We start from the raw sequence: 21,407 nt of genomic DNA on the forward strand, positions 1-21,407 counted from the left end.
AATGAAATTGGATATCTGGCTGAAACTACTTCCAAGCAAAGTGTTGAAGGAACAGCTTGGCTTCTTTTGAATGTTTACGGTCAAATTTAAGAAGAAAGAAATGATTTGGAGACAGAGTGGTTAATCAAAAAGGAAACAGCACTTAAATATTTGGAAAATTCTCAGCCTATCCATATTGGAAGAAGAAACCACGCTCATCAGAGAACACAAGGGTTGTGGCCAAATTGGATAGAGATTGGTGCATCTCAATGGAAACTAGGAGTTATTCATCAAGATGGTGGGGAGATTGGTTTAGATGTTGATCTAAACAAGCCAAAACCTACTTTCTAAGGCAATGAAAGCATGACCTTGAAGGCATTTCAGAGATCTTCTGGGCTGGCCCTCACACTACCCATCTGTAGAGAAGAGTAGAAGGCACCTGCAGGGGAAAAAAAAAAAAAAAAAAGGCAAAGGAAGAACCTCTACTGTCCAGGGCCACCTCACATCCTGGGTTCAGCTCCAGAATTTCAATTGCGGCGCAAAAATCCTCAACTGCCCCGGGCTCGACACCCACGATGTGGCTGCACCTCCGGGGGGCGCCTTCTCCACCAGCCTGTGGAGCCCAAGAGCCCTGAAGGTACAACTGCCTCCACCTGGATTTCAAAGTGTCCTTGAGAGCCTCCACCGAGGCAGAGACCTGCTTTGGGGGCAAGACGATTGCAGAGCCCCCCCGTGGGGTATTGCCCACCGGGGCCATGGGAGCAGGGCACGGTCGCCATGAACCCCACCCACATTGGTAGATCTGTTGGCCTGCGATTCCAGCCAACTGCAATTCTGGGGGCTCAGCTGCAATGTGGGGCACGGAGCCAAGGGGGATTTAGCGTTGTTTGCCTTGTTAGGTTTTGGTCTCCCTTTAGACCTGTTGCTGCCATCCCCCTTCTGAGTGGCTTCGCTGTCTCCGCTTTGCTCCGCCATTTCGGAGCTGCATGCACCTGGAAACAGTGCTCCTCCTTCTGACAAATAAATGATCAGAAGGTCAAGAGTCTCCTAACGCTACGTCACAATGTGTCATTCACTTCACTTCATCTCTTCATTCTGCATTTCATCATCTCAGGGCATCGCAAGAGGGAGGGTGAGTACAGTACAATACTTTATTGTACAATTTTACTAGTATCGTTAATATCTTACTGGGGTTAATTTTTAAACTAAACTTTATCTTGGGTCTCTCTGCCCCTTCCCCACTGGCATTAACATCTCTCTCTCTCTCTCAAAAATAAAAACATTAAAAAAATTTCAATTTTATCTTAGGCACGTATGTATAGGAAAATACGTGGTATATAAAGGGTTTCAGGCACCCAGGCAATTTGCCTCAGGATGAATGGTATCTTGAGTCTCCCTCATACTTGCTTTCGATGATATGTGGATGAGACTGGATGAAGACTTTTAAGTTGATCCTGGAACAAGTTAAGATTTGGGGCGCTATCCAGATGGAATGAACGTATTTTACATGTGAAAAGGACATGAATTTTGAGAGGCCGGGGTCAGGATGCTGTGGTTTGAATATTTGTGTCCCCATCCCACCCTCCCCCCACCCAAATTCACATGTTGAAATCCTAATGCCAATTCTGACAGTCTTAGTAGGTGAGGCCTTTGTGAGTTGCTTAAGCTGCGAGGGTAGATCCCTAATAAATGGGATTAGTGCCCTATAAGAGAGGCTCTAGAAAGATCCATCCTTCATATGAGGATTTAGCAAGATGACTCTGAACCAAAAAGACAATCCTCATCAAAAGGTGACCCTGCTGACACCTTGACCTTGGACTGACTTCCTAGCCTCCACAGCTGTGAGAAATACTTAGTCAGTGGTGTTTTGTTAGAGCAGCCCCAACAGACTAAGCCGGGAACACTAAGCAATCTAGCTTGAGTTTGTTCCAGCCATATAGGGGTTATGAAATTTGACTACTCTGTCTTATTTGTGCAGCCCAATGAAGCCACCAATGTTTGACAAGTCTCTTCAAGGCTAACGCTACTTTCTTCTGTTTTTCTTTTTCAGCTTCCTGGGATGTGATTGATAAATAGAAATTGTATATATTTAAGATATAAAATTTGATGTTTTGATACATGTATACATTATGAAATGACCGCAGAGTCAAGCTAGTTAACATATCCATCACCCCGTCTAGGTACCATTTGTGTGTGTGTGTGTGTGTGTGTGTGTGTGTGTGTGTTGTGAGAACACTTGAGATTTACTCTCTTAGCACGTTTCAAGTAGACACTGCAGTATTGTTAACTGTAGTCACTATTCTGTACTTTAGACCTCTGAACTCAATGTTTAGAAAACTGTTAGAATTTGTGCTTTCTTATCATTTCTGTTCTGTAAGGAATTCTCTTGGTTTCCTGCCCTCCTCACCTATGCTTTTGTTTTGGGGGGGTTGTCTGTTTATACCTGTGTTCAGCATTTTTAGGAACACTATAGTAGAACAGTTTCTCTGAACATCCTTTCTGCCATAGTGCTTGAGAGGAAACGCCTCATTCACCTTTTGAAATTTGGTAAATGTATTTGATAAATATGTTCTGGAAAAAAAAATGACTGAATTCCCACTTTATTGTGAGAATTATATATTTTACTACACATAATGGCCAAAGGAAAATTATTTTTGAGTCCATAGTTCCTTCTTTGTTTCTCAAACTGATCTTATTTTGCAATGATTGGACTGTCCTGACAAAGAGTTCCAGACGGTCATAGCTAATGCTTATGCCCTCCAATCACAAGGCTGTAGTTCTCATTTTCCCCCATTGGTTGTGGCTTTTCTAATGGTTCCACCTTCTCTGTGGTGGCGACTTTCAAAATGTGAGCAGAAGACTGTCTGGTTCAAAATCACCTGACACCCTTATGTAAATAAAGATTTAGGGCCTAAAGGCTAATATGGATCATTACATTTAGGAAAAGATCCAGGAAATCTTCGTATTAATTCAGCCTCTATATGACCAAGAGTCACTGAATTATAGGATAAGAATTTTTATGCAAGCACCTTCATTCTCTTTCCTACTAGGTCCCTTGGAAATCGATTTAAATATTGTTAGGAGGTAACAATCATGACTTCCTGTAGAAAGTAGGAACTCCTTTTTTTTTAAATAGTCATAAGTGTTTTTTTTTAATATATGAAATTTATTCTCAAATTGGTTTCCATACAACGCCCAGTGCTCATCCCAAAAGGTGCCCTCCTCAATACCCATCACCCACCCTCCCCTCCCTCCCACCCCCCATCAACCCTCAGTTTGTTCTCAGTTTTTAAGAGTCTCTTATGCTTTGGCTCTCTCCCACTCTAACCTCTCTTTTTTTTTTCCCTTCCCCTCCCCCATGGGTTCCTGTTAAGTTTCTCAGGATCCACATAAGAGTGAACACATATGGTATCTGTCTTTCTCTGTCTGGCTTATTTCGAAAGTAGGAACTTCCAATAGTCCTGTGCACTTCCTGTTCCAAATGATGAAACGCTCATTTTCAAATTCATCTCTCTTTTTTTCTATAAATCATACAGATATTATTCACACTCTAAAATTGAGAAGCGATGTAAATATCACTAATTTAATATGGTACCTTACCGGTACATTTTAAAAAGATAAAAATCAGGGGTGCCTGGGTGGCTCAGTTGGTTAAACTTCTGACTTCAGCTCAGGTCATGATGTCATGGTTCGTGGGCTGGGCCCCACGTTGGGCTCTGTGCTAACAGCTTGGAGCCTGGAGCCTGCTTCAGATTCTGTGTCTCCCTCTCTCTCTGCCCCTCCCCACCCCCAGCCATGCTCTGTCTCTCTCTGTCTCTAAAAAATAAATAAAAATTAAAAAATGATAGATAGGAGCGCCTGGGGGGCTCAGTCGGTTAAGCATCCGACCTCAGCTCAGGTCATGATCTCGCGGTTCATGAGTTCCCGGCCTGTGTCTGCCTCTGCGCTGACAGCTGCTTAGGATTCTGTGTATCCTTTTCTCTCTGCCCCTTCCCCACTCACACCCTGTCTGTCTCTCTCTCTCTCTCTCTCCGTCTCAAAAATAAACATTAAAAAATTTTTTTTGAAATGATAGATAGATAGATAGATAGATAGATAGAAAGACGGATAGATACATATAAATCAGTGTGAGAGAGGCCAGTGGAGATTTCATGTAGCAAGCAGGACTTGAAGAAGCAAGGATAAGTGGTGATACATGAGAAAGGATATCAAGGAGAGGGATCAGACACAGGCTGCAGAAACAAGGACACTAACTGCAGCATCTGAAGAACAGTGAAGCATCCCAACTGGAGTAAGAATCCTGTTAGATAAAATAGAAGATAAGATGAGGCTCGAGCCTCATATACTGGCTTTGGAATTACACTTGGAGAATCTCAGCATCTGGCAGATCCTGTAGATTAGCTGAACCACACCCAATCCCACCCCCCTCATTCCTGGTTGACTTCCACGGTAGTGTGTCAGAGATGAATAGTCACCTCCCAGAATCACAGTTAGATGTGGTCAAGCGAAACAGTTCTTGGCAATGAGATGTAAGTGGCAATTGCTAGATTTCACGTACATCCTCTGCTTTCCTAAGAAAGAAACAAAGGGAGGTGGCCTAGCTGCCTTTTCTGCTTCTTGCTCTGAACGCGGACCTGGTGTCTGTATCTATCGCGGCCCACCCTGTGATCATAATATTTAAAAGATTTACGTGGAGATAGCAATTTTGCTGAGTGGACGTTGCAGATCAGCTGAACTGTGCCAGCCATCGACGTCTGAACTTGGTATAGTGTGAGAAAAAGACACCCTTATGTTTAAAGCGCCCTTGGATAAGTTTTCAATTATATGTAGCCAGACACATTCCTAAATTATACTTTAGGGAGGCAGAGAGTATGACTTTTTTTTTTTTTTTTTAGGTTTATTTATTTATTTTGAGAGAGCACACCTGGAAGGGGAGGGGAGAGAGAGAGTGAGAGAGAATTCCAAGCAGGCTCCGCACCGTCAGCCCGGAACTTGATGCTGAGCCCGATGCAGAACTCCAACTTATGGACCATGAGAACAGGACCTGAGTCGAAGTTGGAGGCCTAACCAACTGAGAAACTTTGAAGACTTGGATGTTGGTAGCATTTAACTTGCCTAGAAACTTCATTTTGGCCCCATAACATGAAGTCTCCTAAAGCACATGGCGAAGGCACCTTCTGGAGTTAAGGGAATTAGTCATGGGGACAAAAATTATACAGAGCAAAGAGAAGAAAAATACCATCTGAAAAAGTTACTGAGTCACACCCTGGTGGTGGGGAGTCATCAAAGATGTCCCAAGCAAGTTAGTAGCATTTTAAGGATGATTAACCGGGTGGTGGTAGTAACATGAATCAGGAAGGGTAACTCTTGATCATCTACAGATGCTCTGATACACCATAGTTAAAAATGGGAAACCACCCAGAAGTCAATGTACAGGTGAAGGGATGTGCGAAGTGTGGTATATCCACACAATACCCTATAGCTCTGGAAGATAATAATACCTAGTGACACTGGAACATCTAAAACTGACGCAGACTTTTACATTCAGGTATAAATTAATGCATGCACTACCCTCTTCCATTTATAGATATATATAGGTATATATATATACACTGTTGGAAGGATTATATATATATATATATATATATACACTGTTTATATATATATTTTATATATATATATATATAATATATACACTGTTGGAAGGATTATAACAATTGTGTAGCAAAAAAAAAAAAATGCACAAATGAGCAAATAAAACACCTTAGTCAAAAGAGGACTCGGAAAAATATCTGGGGTCCAAAATTCAAATTTTGCAAAGGGTCACCTTCACATCCCAGTTTCTCTTAATACTTAGATCTTATTTTTCTGGCAATTCTCCCTTAGACTCTTAGGAAATTAATTGAAACAGTTATTATTACTAGCATATGTTAGTAATATATGTTAATATTTAGTATATAATAATATAATATGTATTTTATATATACATATATACATATAGTATATATATATACATATAGTATATAGTATATATACATATAGTATATAGTATATATACATATAGTATATAGTATATATACATATAGTATATAGTATATATACATATAGTATATAGTATATATACATATAGTATATATACATATATATATACATATAGTATATATACATATATATATACATATAGTATATACTATGTATAGTATATGTATATATACTATATACTATGTATATATATACTATATATACTATACATATATATACTATACATATATATACTATATATACACACATATACTATACACATATATATACACATATATATACACATATATACATATATATACACAAATATACATATATATACACATATATACTATACATATATATACTATACATATATACTATATACTATGTATATATATACTATATATACTATACATATAGTATATATAGTATATACTATATATACATATAGTATATATAGTATATACTATATATACATATAGTATATATAGTATATACTATATATACATATAGTATATAATAATATAATATGTATTTTTAAATATATATTAGTAAGATGTATGCATTCTATTTATTATTTATTATATTAATTCCATTAATACAATTATCATGTAACATACTCTGCTAGTCCTGAGGAGCTGAGGATGATAAGACACGTCTGAGCCTTGAAACTTCAAACTAGGGAGGGTGAGAGAAACACAACACTCACACACACAACACTCACACACGCAATCTTAATAACTATGAATACTGGGTATTTTGTATGTGTTTCATGATCTATAAGCTTCATAAATACCCTTTCAGATCGATAATGTTATCTTCATTATACAAATAAGTTGAAGCACCTAGGCCTTACATAATATTCCCCAAGGACACATAGCTGGTAGCAAAGCCTGTTGTTATGAGCTACCTACTATAATTGTAAGAAAGAGGCTTCAAAGACTAAAAACCTACACAAGCAATTGGTGGGGACAAAAGGCCAGAATATTTGAAGTCATGTTTTTTTCTGGAAAATGTAGGTTATATTGTGAGAGTAACTATGCCGAAACCAAATTAATGTAAGTACTATGAAATAAATATAGACAAAATGTGATAAGGGCATAAAGAAAGGAGTTGATAATACTTTAAAAATACACTTAGTAACATAATTCTTAAATACAGGCAAATATAAAAGTGAAAGGAATGACTTCGGATCCTATCCATATAGCCCCAATTATTTTGTTAAAAATAAAATAGGGGCGCCTGGGTGGCTCAGTTGGTTGAATGTCCTACTCTTGATGTTGGCTCAGGTCATGAACCCAGGGTCATGGGCCCCATGTGGTGCTGAGTGTGGACCCTGCTTGAGATTCTCTTTATCTCTGCTCTGTCCCTCTCCCCTGCCCATGTACTCTCTCTAGAATAATAAAATAAAATAAAATAAAATAAAATAAAATAAAATAAAATAAAATAAGTACAAGATAGAAATTCAAACAATATAGACATTTAAAAAATAATAGACCTTTACCTCCACTAAGCCTTTTGCTCCAAAGCAGTGTTAAGAGTTAAAATAACAACATGTATAATATCTTCTATTAAAATTGTGCAAATACATACACTTGCAGACATATTTTGCATTTGAGGTCCAACAGTAATGTAATAATAGTGTTCTGTATCTTGTTTCTTAGATTTTCCAATCTTAAAACTACTTTCATTTCAGAGTTAGTTCATTGCTTTAAGTACTACATAGTGGTTCGCTTCCTGATATATGAAGAGAACGAATCGTTATTTCAAAAGCTGACAGTTATTTGTAGCTAGCTCGTAAGAGCCTGTCTTTATTGTCTTTATGCAATTTTGACACTCTCCCTTAAGTCTTTTTTTAGCGTTTCTTTTTTTCCTTTTAAATATAATGTATTGTCAAGTTAGCTAACATACAGTGTGTACAGTGTGCTCTTGGCTTTGGGAGGAGATTCCCGTGTCCTTGAAGTCTTCCGTGTCAGCCTCCTGAAGTGCCAGCAGATGGCGATATGACAACACGCTAGGAAATGTGAATTGGCTAAGGGGATGCCAAACTATTTGAAAGTCAAAGGACCGGCTCCTTTCCAAAGTAAGAACAAAAACAAAACAAAACAAAACAAAAACAACTTCACAGATGTGATCTTTCATGATTTAAGGGTGATTTTGAGCAAAACAGCATAACATAATCTAAATTAACACTTGTTAATTTAAAAGCTTTGCAGAAGGGTCGTAACAGTAGGTCATGGATCAGCTAAAGGATCTGAGTGCCAGTAGTGAAAGTGTAGTGGTTTTTACTGGCTCATAATTAGTGACAAATCATTTCCACTTACACTCTCCTCACAATGACCCTATGAGGTCAGAAAGTCAAAAGATATCTTCATTATACAGGTGAGAAAACCGAAGTTCTGCTTTGCAAAGGCTTAGTCCCAAAATCTGCCTCAACTGCGACTCTTCTGACTCCAAAATATTGAGCTGTTCCCAAGCCACCAGTTCATTTGCTGGATCTATGATTGTCTTTGTGTTGGTTTTGCTTGCTCATCATAGTGCGTGGGAACTAAATACATGATGACATTTTTAAGATGAGAAAATACATTTACTAGTATGCCATTAGTACAACCAAGATTAAATCTCACCCGGTTGAGAGAAGAGGAAAGAAAAGAAAAAAAGGAGAGATAAAGGGACATCAGAAGGGAGGACAGGTTAGGGGCACCTCGGTGGCTCAGTCGGTTGAGCGTCCAACTTCGACTCAGGTCATGATCTCACGGTTCGTGGGTTCGAGCCCCATGTCAGGTGCTGTGCTGACAGCTCAGAGCCTGGAGCCTGCTTCGGATTCTGTGTCCCCCTCTCTCTCTCTACCCCTCCCCTGTTCATGTTCTGTCTCTCTCTCTCTCTCTGTCTCTCTCTCTCTCTCTCTCCCCCCCTCTCTCTCCCTCTCTCCCTCTCTCTCTCTCTCTCTCTGTCTCTCTCTCAAAAATGAATAAACATTAAAAAAATTTAAGAAGGGAGTACAGGGTAAAGGTAATGAAGGTGGAAGAGGCAAAAAAAATGAAAGGACTGAAGGAATGAGAAAAAGGAGCTGCACGTATAACTGAATAGACTTTCAGATGGTGTAAGAATTGGTCCCAAACACTGATTACAACCTCTACTCCCTACATGCCAAGCTTGGTATCCACAGCCCGCAGAAATAGTATAATTGCTTCAATTCTTGAATGTCTTTATGTAGAGAATATGTGATGTGTGTGTGCGTGTGTGTGTGTGTGTGTGTGTGTGTGAACGTATGTGCGTGTGTAAAATGTTAGACATATATATGGTATTTTAAGTTAAAATCACTTAAAAATGGGCAGGTAGAACTGGATTTTTCAACAGGATTTGCCACGTTTTCCAGTGAAGTGGACCAATTAAAAATTTTTTTAATGTTTATTTGCTTTTTGAGAGAGAGAGAGAGAAACAGAGCTTGAGTGGGGGAGGGGAGAGAGAGAGACACAGAATCCAAAGCAGGCTCAGGCTCTGCACTATCAGCACAGAGCCAGAGGCAGGGCTCGAACCCATGAACAGTGAAATCATGACCTGAGTTGAAGTCACACGCTTAACCAGCTGAGCCACCCGGGTGCCCCATGAGGTGGATCAATTCAATCCTCTTAAATCCTGCATCGCATCTACAAAACTAAGACTTTGCAGACACAGAGTTATCGGGAGCCTTAAATGAGATTGTCACACAGCAGGTGTGCACGTGTGCATCTCAGTCCAGCTAATACACAAGTGCCTGTGTATTTTGGCATTAAAGCACTCAGCCTCTGTGACCTGGCCCTTGTTTGTTTCTCCAGCCTTGTCTTGTCCCAGGTTTCTCTTCAATCACAGGAGCAGCAATGTCCCTCTGGGTTTTTGTTTCCTTTGTTTTGCGGGTGTTTTTACTTCACTTTGCTCTTTTCCTCTTTCAGCCCCTGTTCATCCTTGTTTTTGTTTTGTTTTGTTTTGTTTTCATATGCCTACCAGCCTGTAATCAACAAGGGTCACCCCCCTTGTGAGGCATCCAGCTCAAGCCCAGAGCACATATTCTGTTAAACCGTGTGAAGGGCATCACTTCAGACAAACTGGCATGGCGGTGTCTCGAATTGCTAATGAAGAAATCAACTCTTCCTTCAGCCAAGGACCAACTGAAACTAGGTAGCATATGTCTCTAGTAGACCGGGATGTTCTTAGCTTGTTTTCTTCACAATGCGTTAGACGTCTCAGGACACCAAGAGGGTGATCAGTTCATCTGTCAGTGCAAATCAGAAGGTGTGCTCATGTCACCTGGGCAGCCACCAGAGCTCTGCCTCCAGTGGGATTCTTCACTGTCTACCACCCCCAAGTGCCCGAGACTCACTTAGTCAAGGGAGCTGATGGGAATAATTAACACTGACACTAGCTAAGTTTTGTGGGGGGGAATAAACTGCTCCAAAGTGAAATGTTTCTCGATTCCTTTTACTACCTCCTTTAGAGCAGAAATTTTAAGTATAGGCTGTCACCCACCCACTTTACTCTCACCTTAATGCAGGTTAAATGGTGCCATCCCGTCACCCAGTGGTTTGAGACACTAAATACACAGAGTTTAGAAGTCACAACACAAGCCAGAATATGTGCAGACAAAGAAGCTTGAGGTGGAGATTCTCTGGGTATACCAATGTACCCTCTCTCGATATTACCTACGTTCTTGGAAATAATCTTCACAGACCTGGATGCATTTTACTTAGGAATAATAGGCGACCGTCAGAATTGATTAGATAATTCCAACTTCTCCACAAGAAAGGAAAAACAAAAATCACTAGGTAAATGCCAATGTGTTCGTTTCTATAAGAGGAGATTAGACTGAGCGTCTCATGACTAATTCCAAACTTGAATACTAGTTCTTGGTTGGATTTGAGGAAAATCCTGAAGCTTGCTTCAATGAATAGAAAGTCACTTTGCAACTTGATTCTTATTATTTGTTACGAGGCTGGTGCCATGTTCCGAGATCTGGGAAAGAAAAGAAATGAGCCAACCCTCCATGTCAGTTGTCATTCTCCTTTTCATCCCAGTCCTCTCTTTGAGGTTCCCCTTAGATTCCAACATTTCCAAACAGTACATAAGGCACAGAGCTACAGCGTCCGCCTTACATTCCCATAAGTTAAAGCAGAAAAATAATGACTACAAACTGAGGCACAGGATGGATTTTTCTTGCTTTGAAGTACAAAGGGATTCTAATTATGACCAGCATTCAAAGACCGTATTGCTTTCTCTGTCTTTAATAGAATGTTACTTTATTCTCTGTGTCTACAAATTTCAAAGATAGGCACAGGGATGAAAAATACAAGTGTATTAGCAACCTTTTGTAAAACCTTCCTGTTGTAAAGCTTACCACAAGGTGGCACTCTTTCTTAGTGTAAATTTCTTTGAAACTCCAGGTTATTCTGAAGTGTTAGATTTCCAAGTTGGGACTGGAGAATTCACTATATTATTCCATATCTCCAATAATTACTTCAGTTGCGTGTTTTGGTAGATTAGCTGATTCATTTTTTTTTTTTCAACATTTTTTATTTATTTTTGGGACAGAGAGAGACAGAGCATGAACGGGGGAGGGGCAGAGAGAGAGGGAGACACAGAATCGGAAACAGGCTCCAGGCTCCGAGCCATCAGCCCAGAGCCTGACGCGGGGCTCGAACTCACGGACCGCGAGATCGTGACCTGGCTGAAGTCGGACGCTTAACCGACTGCGCCACCCAGGCGCCCCAAGCTGATTCATTTTTAAGTGACAAAAACAATTTACCAGTTTGTGCTTTCCGTGGAAATGATGCTATTGGGAAGAGGTTTTTCTGAATATGGAGGACATTGACTAAGGAAAGGCTTCAGTAGAAAGGTCCTGGAGACTTGGGATTTGGATTCCAGTTCTACTGACTTATTCCCTGAACAAAGTGAAAACCCATTAAGCTTAATGAGTCAGAAATACCTTGTCCAGAAAATGATCATCATTATACATTCCTCACATAGTTGCTTTAATTAAATTAGATAATTTACATAAACACTGAACATCATAGGCTTTCAAAAAGTTCACCTTCATGCACATACACCCTTAATGCTAACATGTGCCTAACTTGTTTCCATTTCATAATGGCTTTTTTTCTCTAAGATAAAAATACTACAATAATGTGCTTCAGCCTTTTTAACCCAAAACTTTTTCTTTGGATCTTCAAGCCAAGGAAAAAATCTATATAATATTTATGATATTAGGAGAATATCACATTTAATCTAATATTTATCGAGTGCCCACCATAAGCCAGATACCTATATTCTACATGCTTAAGAAATAGCAGTGAACAATTAACAAAAAAAAAGAGAAGAACCATATGATCCTGTCAATCGATGCAGAAAAGGCCTTTGACAAAATCCAGCACCCTTTCTTAATAAAAACCCTTGAGAAAGTCGGGATAGAAGGAACATACTTAAAGATCATAAAGGCCATTTATGAAAAGCCCACAGCTAACATCATCCTCAACGGGGAAAAACTGAGAGCTTTTTCCCTGAGATCAGGAACACGACAGGGATGCCCACTGTCACCGCTGCTGTTTAATATAGTGCTGGAAGTTCTAGCATCAGCAATCAGACAACAAAAGGAAATCAAAGGCATCAAAATTGGCAAAGATGAAGTCAAGCTTTTGCTTTTTGCAGATGACATGATATTATACATGGAAAATCCGATAGACTCCACCAAAAGTCTGCTAGAACTGATACATGAATTCAGCAAAGTTGCAGGATACAAAATCAATGTACAGAAATCAGTTGCATTCTTATACACTAATAATGAAGCAACAGAAAGACAAATGAAGAAACTGATCCCATTCACAATTGCACCAAGAAGCATAAAATACCTAGGAATAAATCTAACCAAAGATGTAAAAGATCTGTATGCTGAAAACTATAGAAAGCTTATGCAGGTAATTGAAGAAGATATAAAGAAATGGAAAGACATTCCCTGCTCGTGGATTGGAAGAATAAATATTGTCAAAATGTCAATACTACCCAAAGCTATCTACACATTCAATGCAATCCCAATCAAAATTGCACCAGCATTCTTCTCAAAACTAGAACAAGCAATCCTAAAATTCATATGGAACCACAAAAGGCCCCGAATAGCCAAAGTAATTTTGAAGAAGAAGACCAAAGCAGGAGGCATCACAATCCCAGACTTTAGCCTCTACTACAAAGCTGTCATCATCAAGACAGCATGGTATTGGCATAAAAACAGACACATAGACCAATGGAATAGAATAGAAACCCCAGAACTAGACCCACAAACATATGGCCAACTCATCTTTGACAAAGCAGGAAAGAACATCCAATGGAAAAAAAGACAGTCTCTTTAACAAATGGTGCTGGGAGAACTGGACAGCAACATGCAGAAGGTTGAAACTAGACCACTTTCTCACACCATTCACAAAAATAAACTCAAAATGGATAAAGGACCTGAATGTGAGACAGGAAACCATCAAAACCTTAGAGGAGAAAGCAGGAAAAGACCTCTCTGACCTCAGCCGTAGCAATCTCTTACTCGGCACATCCCCAAAGGCAAGGGAATTAAAAGCAAAAGTGAATTACTGGGACCTTATGAAGATAAAAAGCTTCTGCACAGCAAAGGAAACAACCAACAAAACTAAAAGGCAACCAACGGAATGGGAAAAGATATTTGCAAATGACACATCGGACAAAGGGCTAGTATCCAAAATCTATAAAGAGCTCATCAAACTCCACACCCGAAAAACAAATAACCCAGTGAAGAAATGGGCAGAAAACATGAATAGACACTTCTCTAAAGAAGACATCCGGATGGCCAACAGGCACATGAAAAGATGTTCAACGTCGCTCCTTATCAGGGAAATACAAATCAAAACCACACTCAGATACCACCTCACGCCAGTCAGAGTGGCCAAAATGAAGAAATCAGGAGACTATAGATGCTGGAGAGGATGTGGAGAAACAGGAACCCTCTTGCACTGTTGGTGGGAATGCAAATTGGTGCAGCCGCTCTGGAAAGCAGTGTGGAGGTTCCTCAGAAAATTAAAAATAGACCTACCCTATGACCCAGCAATAGCACTGCTAGGAATTTATCCAAGGGATACAGGAGTACTGATGCATAGGGGCACCTGTACCCCAATGTTTATAGCGGCACTCTCAACAATAGCCAAATTATGGAAAGAGCCTAAATGTCCATCAACTGATGAATGGATAAAGAAATTGTGGTTTATATACACAATGGAATACTACGTGGCAATGAGAAAAAATTAAATATGGCCTTTTGTAGCAACATGGATGGAACTGGAGAGTGTGATGCTAAGTGAAATAAGCCATACAGAGAAAGACAGATACCATATGGTTTCACTCTTATGTGGATCCTGAGAAACATAACAGAAACCCATGGGGGAGGGGAAGGAAAAAAAAAAAAAAAAAAAAAGAGGTTAGAGTGGGAGAGAGCCAAAGCATAAGAGACTGTTAAAAACTGAGAACAAACTGAGGGTTGATGGGGGGTGGGAGGGAGGGCAGGGTGGGAGGGAGGGCAGGGTGGGTGATGGGTATTGAGGAGGGCACCTTTTGGGATGAGCACTGGGTGTTGTATGGAAACCAATTTGACAGTAAATTTCATATATTAAAAAATAAAAAAATAAAAAAAAATAAAAAAAAAAAAGAAATAGCAGTGAACAGAAAACAATACCTGGAATCAGACAATAGGAATCAGACAATAAAGGTATAAATAGAGGAGATAAGGTCATGTGGAAACCAAATAGAGTAGAGTGGATAAGAAGGCTTCTTGAGTAGGTGATATTTGAATTAAATGTTGAGAAAAAGGCTTGCTCAGAACTGAGGGAAAGGAATTACGAGAACAGAGAGCAGCAGAGGTCCTGACAGAGCAATCCTCTTGAATTGACCGAAAACAGAAAAGAAAGTAGTGTGACCAAAGTGTGATAATCGATGAGACAAGAGAGAGACAAAAGTTGACAATGTACGTAAGGACTAGATCACGTGGCGTTGAAGATTTTATCTTGAGATGAGTTGTCTCTGGGGTTTTAAACTGAAAAGTAACTTCATCTTATTATTTTACATATATTTCAGATTCATAAACATGAAATAATAATGAGGGCTTTTGTTGCTTAGGTATATTGTTACTAATTCCTAAACTAATGTTCGTAACCAAAAGCATCAACCTTCTGAACATTTATGAAAAATAAACATTTGATCCTGTGGGTTTAATATAATTTAGAGTTGTTTATAAGGGAACAGTTTTCACACCACAATGAAAACACTGAAATTATTTCTCAGTGGCATGAAATCCCTCTCATACTTTATATTTTCTCTATTCACCAGTAGAATGTAGATAGAAGTGACATTTGCCTCTTCTGAGCATTTAGGAAACTGATGAGTTTTCTCCATTCTGTTTTTCCCCTTCTTCCACCAGAAAACAAAGGTCTACTTGGACCTGAGGGGCTCATTCCCTAAATTGCTGGTTGGAAGAAAGCCCCCCACCAAACTAGCACAGTCTCATTAGGCTGTTTCTTTATTCCCACCCTTCCTTCACCTCTCTGCTATAAAGATATTTTTCTTCCATGAAGTTCTATTCAATCCCTGCAAGATAACCAGCCAATGCTCAATGCTCAAAATCCTTCCACTCTGTCAAGTCTTAGCTTTCTTGTCTGTCCTGCACTTTATCTCATAGAACTCCTTGCCTGTCTGCCCTGCCCTAGAGAGTTGGGGGTGGTGGGGATCTAAGAGTTTAGTAATTTTGCTTGCGAGATTCTTTTTGCCCTCACTGTAGGGATCAAATGCCATTCTTCCCATGTGTCTTCTGCCTGCTAGTAACGGAGCCACATCTGCCCTTGTCATGGAACAAATAATGAAAACTGACAAGCTGCAGAGGATCCTGGAGCTCAAAGAAATCCCATTAATTTTTGTAGGATACATGGCATCAAACTGCTGAGGCAGCAGGTCAGGTAATGAGAATCAAGGAATTATAAAAGCTAAGATGGACATTCTCTTGCTCGTTGAAAGAGATACTCCTATCAGGAAATCCAGTGTTGAATCAGATATTTAATAAGGACATCGAATGAGAAGCTGAGAATTTAGAAATACACTGAAGTCACCTCCTGAAGAATCCAAACATTTGACTGCAGACTGAGTTGATCACGTGAAATCAACCAGACTATTGTAGATTAAGGTAGAGCTGCCATCTTAAGAAGATGCTCCAGGGGTGCCAGGGTGGCTCAGTTGTTTGAGTGTCCGACTTCGGCTCAGGTCATGATCTCACGGTTTGTGGGTTCGAGCCCCACATCGAGCTCTGTGCTGACAGCTCAGAGCCTGGAGCCTGCTTTGGATTCTGTGTCCCCCTCTCTCTGACCCTCCCCTGTTCATGCTCTGTCTCTCCCTGTCTCAAAAATAAATAAAAACGTTAAAAAAAATTTAAAATAAAAAGAATAGCTGGCTTTCAGAAGAAAACTGTGCTCCCACGAACACTTAAATAATTTTTGGAACATAGCCAATAACTGGGTAATTGACAATTGGTCTATGAATACTTATCTTTGCTTAACAAATGCAAAGTTGATTGTCCTAGATATAGGCTAATCTTAGGAGAAAATAGCACAAATGAAATAGTGAATATTTTAAAAAGAAAGAAAACAATAAATTTTAAAATGTGTATGTGGCCAGAATATTTTAAAAGTATTTTTTAACCCTTTTTTAATAGTGAATGTAAAGAGTATGTAGCAGTACTTACAGAAAACTTACCTGCGGTGTGTTCAGTACAATAATGTCCTTAAAGCATAAATTTTTAAATTTACTTTAATACAATGACTGGCTTCGAAATGCCTACCCTGAATCTAGATCTTGGCTTGCCAATGTCGATCAGTTCTCTAGATTACCTCCAGATGGCAATATCTCATTAAAATTATAATAGTAGGCATCTATTTGCAGTAGACCCTCCTCAAAAAAATCCTATTGGATTCAAGTGCCAGGTATGTAAACTCTGTCTATATAATTTGTCTCTTAAAAGACTGACAGAAAGGTAGGTTCTATCTAATCAGCAAGATCAAAATGGAATGCTCACTCTGAGCCCACATTGACCAGCTGTGAGTGGTTTACTTGACTTCAGTGAATTTTCAGTCATTGATTTGACCACTCTTGGACTCACCCAGCTTTTAGTTCAGTTCTATTTTTGTTTTTTTGCATTAAAAGTTAGACGTCTGTTTTAAGATTGTATTTCTCTCTGGCTCCCCAAGACTGATTTTAGGTTTTCTGGTGTAGGCTGAGGATTGCGTAGCTGAACTGCATGAGCTCATTGGTCATAGGACACCAGATAAAAGTGGATTGGAATCTTTGTGACATTAAGCTAGTTACTCTCTAAGCTTGGTTTCCTTATTAGTAAAACGGGATAATAATATCTAACTTGACATGGTGGTGGTGAAAATTAATGAGATATTGCATGGAAAGCAGTAAGAGGTATCTCATACATGAGAAGCTAAATAGAACCAATTATATTTCTTTCTGATTGTCAGTGTGAACACTGACTGCCAAGATGCCACCCAAGAACTAATCTAATTAAATAACTTGGAGTGTTCCTCTTTTCCCCCATCGTTTTACCTGTCACCTTGCAATCTTCACTCATTCTTCACGAACCAGCTATAGTTTTTCTATTGAAGATGTTCCAAGTTCCACAATCAAATTGAGCTGTGCATTCCCATTACTCCAACCAGACTCTGTTGATATTTCTGTTGCAACCTTGCCATGGTGTATCGTTACTTACCTGTTTGCACATCAGTGTCTTTCAATTGACCTTGAATTTTGCAAACTCAGAAACTATATTTTATTTATTTTTGCCTTCCTACTGCATAGTACAAAGTACAACACATAGTAGGTTCTCAGTAAAGGTTTGCATGAATGAATGAATGAATGAATGAATTCCCTTTCATAGACTCCATCTTGACCACATTTCAGATCTCAGAATTCCCACAGTCCTTTATGAGTGGATTGCAAAATCAGTCTGCTCTGCACTTTTCCCAGGATAGTGGGAGGAATTGCTTATCTAGTCCCTTTGATTTGGGGCCAGAAGGAATTACTTTTGGGAAGATTGCCCTGCTGGAAACAGTAAACCTTTTACTCTTTTTTTTTTTCTTTCTTTCTTGATTTCCCTTTCAAACCCCCTTTGTCCTATCAGGCTAAAAAGGATTTAAGCCATGTTTCTGTGCCCACTAAATGCTCCTGCCAAAGATAAGAAAGGAGTAGACAAAATTGGAATAGTCTTGTTAGATTTCTGGCATTATGAATAATTGAGCTTTTTGTGATATGATTTAATTTTTACAATTAAAAAACAGAGAAAAGAATTGGCAGTAGTTGAAAAATTCCCGTTGCTCTATTATTAAAACCCATTTTCTACAAAAAATAATCTGACCAAAAACGTGTTTTAAAAAAATATGGCAGTTACGTGGCATTTTGGAGACTAAAGGGAAGATTGGTTGACTGTTTCATTTGTTCATTTTTTTGTTTTTTTCACTTTTCAACAGGAAGTTCTGCCTTTTACCTGATAAGATTCAATCGTTTGGCTAAATAGAGAAATACTGTCTACTTTTCTGTGTTCAAATAACATCTTTACTCATAGCTTTTTAACTGGCTGAGATGTTCATTACCTCCTGTACCTCATACCTCTCTGATTGTAATCCAAATCCATTATCTGGTGGAATGGGTCACATCATAGTGCATCTTGGTCAAAATTTTAGAGTGGCTTGGAGATATTGGAATGGTTTCAAACTTCCTATGTCTAAAAGGCTTGAAAAAATAATTTATTAAAGGAATGTCAAAAGTTGGGATTAATTACCAAGTGGGAAATAAGTTTTAAGAGTAGCATCATGAGACATAATAAGATATTCTTAATACCTAAATTGTAGAAAGGGTACAGGGGTTGGTTTCCAGATTCAGGTGCATAGGGAAGGGTACCTGACTACAGATCATCGCGACCTAGACAAAGGCAGGGAGCACACTCTCCTGCAAGTATCCAGTGCCCACAAATGGATGCCCCAAAAGGAGCAATCACTTAACCTTTTAAAGATGGAGTGCTCATTTATTTTTAATTGACTCTAAGTGGTTTGGAGGCACCTTACCACAAACTCACCTTACTTGCCAACCCATCCGAATTCTAAGTTACAATCACACATGTCATGCAGAGAAAAACCCTTGGGAAGGAAAAACTTCATCTTCAAATAAAGAATTAACTTCTAAGGATTTTGTCTAAGGAGTTTGGAAACTTAGCACAGTATCAGATGGTGTCTTTGGACCATATTTGATAGTCTAAGCAGATTATGTGCATGGCCTTTTTTCCCCCTCCTCCTTCTCTTCCTTCCCCTTTTCAATTCTCAATATATTTTCTACTTCTGTATATCTTACAATTTGTAGGTTACTAGTATGTGGCTCTGTGGGAAAGGCAATATATTCTGTGGTAATTGGCTCTAATTGATATTATTCCAAATTACGCTTCTCCCTACCATACAAAAATTAGGGATTTGATGCAACTTAACTGAAAGAGAAACAAGAAGGCAGATAAAAAATGTTAGTCTAGGCCAGTTTCCTATAGCAACCATTCCTTTCCCCATGCTCCAACCATTTGGTGTTTTCGTGACTTTCACGAACTGTTGGCTCATATATAGTTATCTTCTATGTAACGAAAATGGGTTATATTAAAATGCAAAAACAAATTTAAAAACTAATTTACTCAGAAAGTACACTTGAGTAAATACTGGGTGGTATATATTTCATAGTTAATCATTAAGAAAATTAGTTGAGATTTAAATAGTATATATTTTATAGAGAGAGATCCAAAGCTGTAATTGTGTGACAGGTCAGGGAAAAAAGAAGGATGTCAAAGTAGAGGAAATCAACCTGAGGACTTGGGATTTCATAATGCCATCCCAACACAACTTAACCAAAATTAATGTCAAAGTATAACATCGTGATTCAAGGGCATGTTTTAAATGTTTGGAAATGAGATAAAAGTAAAAATTTAATAAAAATTTACTTGAAAAGTAAATATCTCCGGTCAGAGTTTGCATGTTCCTTTCCTTCGTCCCTCAGAGATGTAAAAGTTCTTGGATCGCTTTCAAGTTCATGCTTCCACGGTCGCATGCCATAGAAGTTATTATTAGCCAAGAAACAAGAACACGCCAACCCATTTTGTGCAAACCATTTTGTGTCTAGAATATAAAGATTGCCAGCCATATGGACATATTGTCATAAATAATTTTGAATAAGAAAGATCATATTTTTTTCAACTTTTATACAAGTTATTTCAATTAAAAATCATTCAGAGGTTAATGGATCATCTGACATCAAGAAATGGCAACACATCAAACTTCATTGATTATTACACTTAATTTATATTGCTATGTGATTTATCACTAACAACTATTGAATATCCCTAATATATAGTGAATTGAAACCTCATGCTACTGGATAATTATTTGATGTTAACAAAGAACAGATTATATTCAGATCTTGTGCAATTTATAGTACATGTGATTTTTATTAGTGCTTGGCTCATTGCTTCCAAAATTCTTCCAAATTTTTTTATTAAAATTGTTCTGAATTGAGTTTAGTGAGCAAGATGAGTTCTTATTTTATTATCAAAGTTTCCAGCACATAATAATAAAAATCTGTGATGTAATTGTATAAATATCTCCATTGCCTGGCAATGAGAAAGAACATACAAATAAATAAGATAAATAATAAACTGAAACGCACTCCAGAAAATTATCACAATGTTTTTCTTTTATCATTTCTAAAACCATTATTTTTTTTTTCACCAAAGGTAATAGAACATTTCTACCTATTTGGATACAGGTAATACTTTTTATCACATTCATATTTTTAATATTACTGAGAAGTTATTCAATGGATATGTTAGATATTTTAGGAAAAACAATTCATAACAGAAGTTTTTCAGCATATCTAACTTTTCAGAAATTAAATTACTAATTAGCAGTAACAGACCTTTAATGTAAAAAACTGTTTATCCAAGAAATACATGAAATATATATGTGCTTTAAAAACTCAAACACTTCTGAAAAATTTAGGATGAAAACGATTATCTGCCTAATCACTATTTTTCTCCATTTCTGGCTTTCAGAGACAAAAAAAACCCTTTGTTTTTCTGAGTTCTTCTGGTAGTTATCTCCTCATTTCTGACTCATTAGTTCCTATTGATGCTCTTGATTTATTGACTGTAGACATTGTTGACTTTCTGATAGGAGATAGGAGAATTTCGCTCACTTAAGCCACATTTTTCCTGCTCGTACCATCCTAATAATGACTTCATTGCTTACAGATGCTTCCTTGATTACTGTAGAAAGTTTAAATAATAAAATTAA

The 21,407-nt window shown here is 38.3% G+C and overlaps 1 protein-coding gene across 1 annotated transcript in view; it reads left to right on the forward strand.

Moving 5' to 3' along the window:
* Positions 1–921: 921 nt before the first annotated feature.
* DLC1 (DLC1 Rho GTPase activating protein) overlaps positions 922–21,407 on the forward strand; it is a 557,617-nt gene continuing 537,131 nt past the window's right edge. The window contains exon 1 of the mRNA XM_053900920.1: positions 922–1,111. The gene's annotated coding sequence lies outside the window, so the exon portion shown is untranslated. The remainder of the gene's footprint in view (positions 1,112–21,407) is intronic.

This window comes from Panthera pardus, unplaced genomic scaffold (genome assembly GCF_024362965.1).
Source record: "Panthera pardus isolate Hobbes unplaced genomic scaffold, ASM2436296v1 HiC_scaffold_13, whole genome shotgun sequence".
Classification (NCBI taxonomy): domain Eukaryota; kingdom Metazoa; phylum Chordata; class Mammalia; order Carnivora; family Felidae; genus Panthera; species Panthera pardus.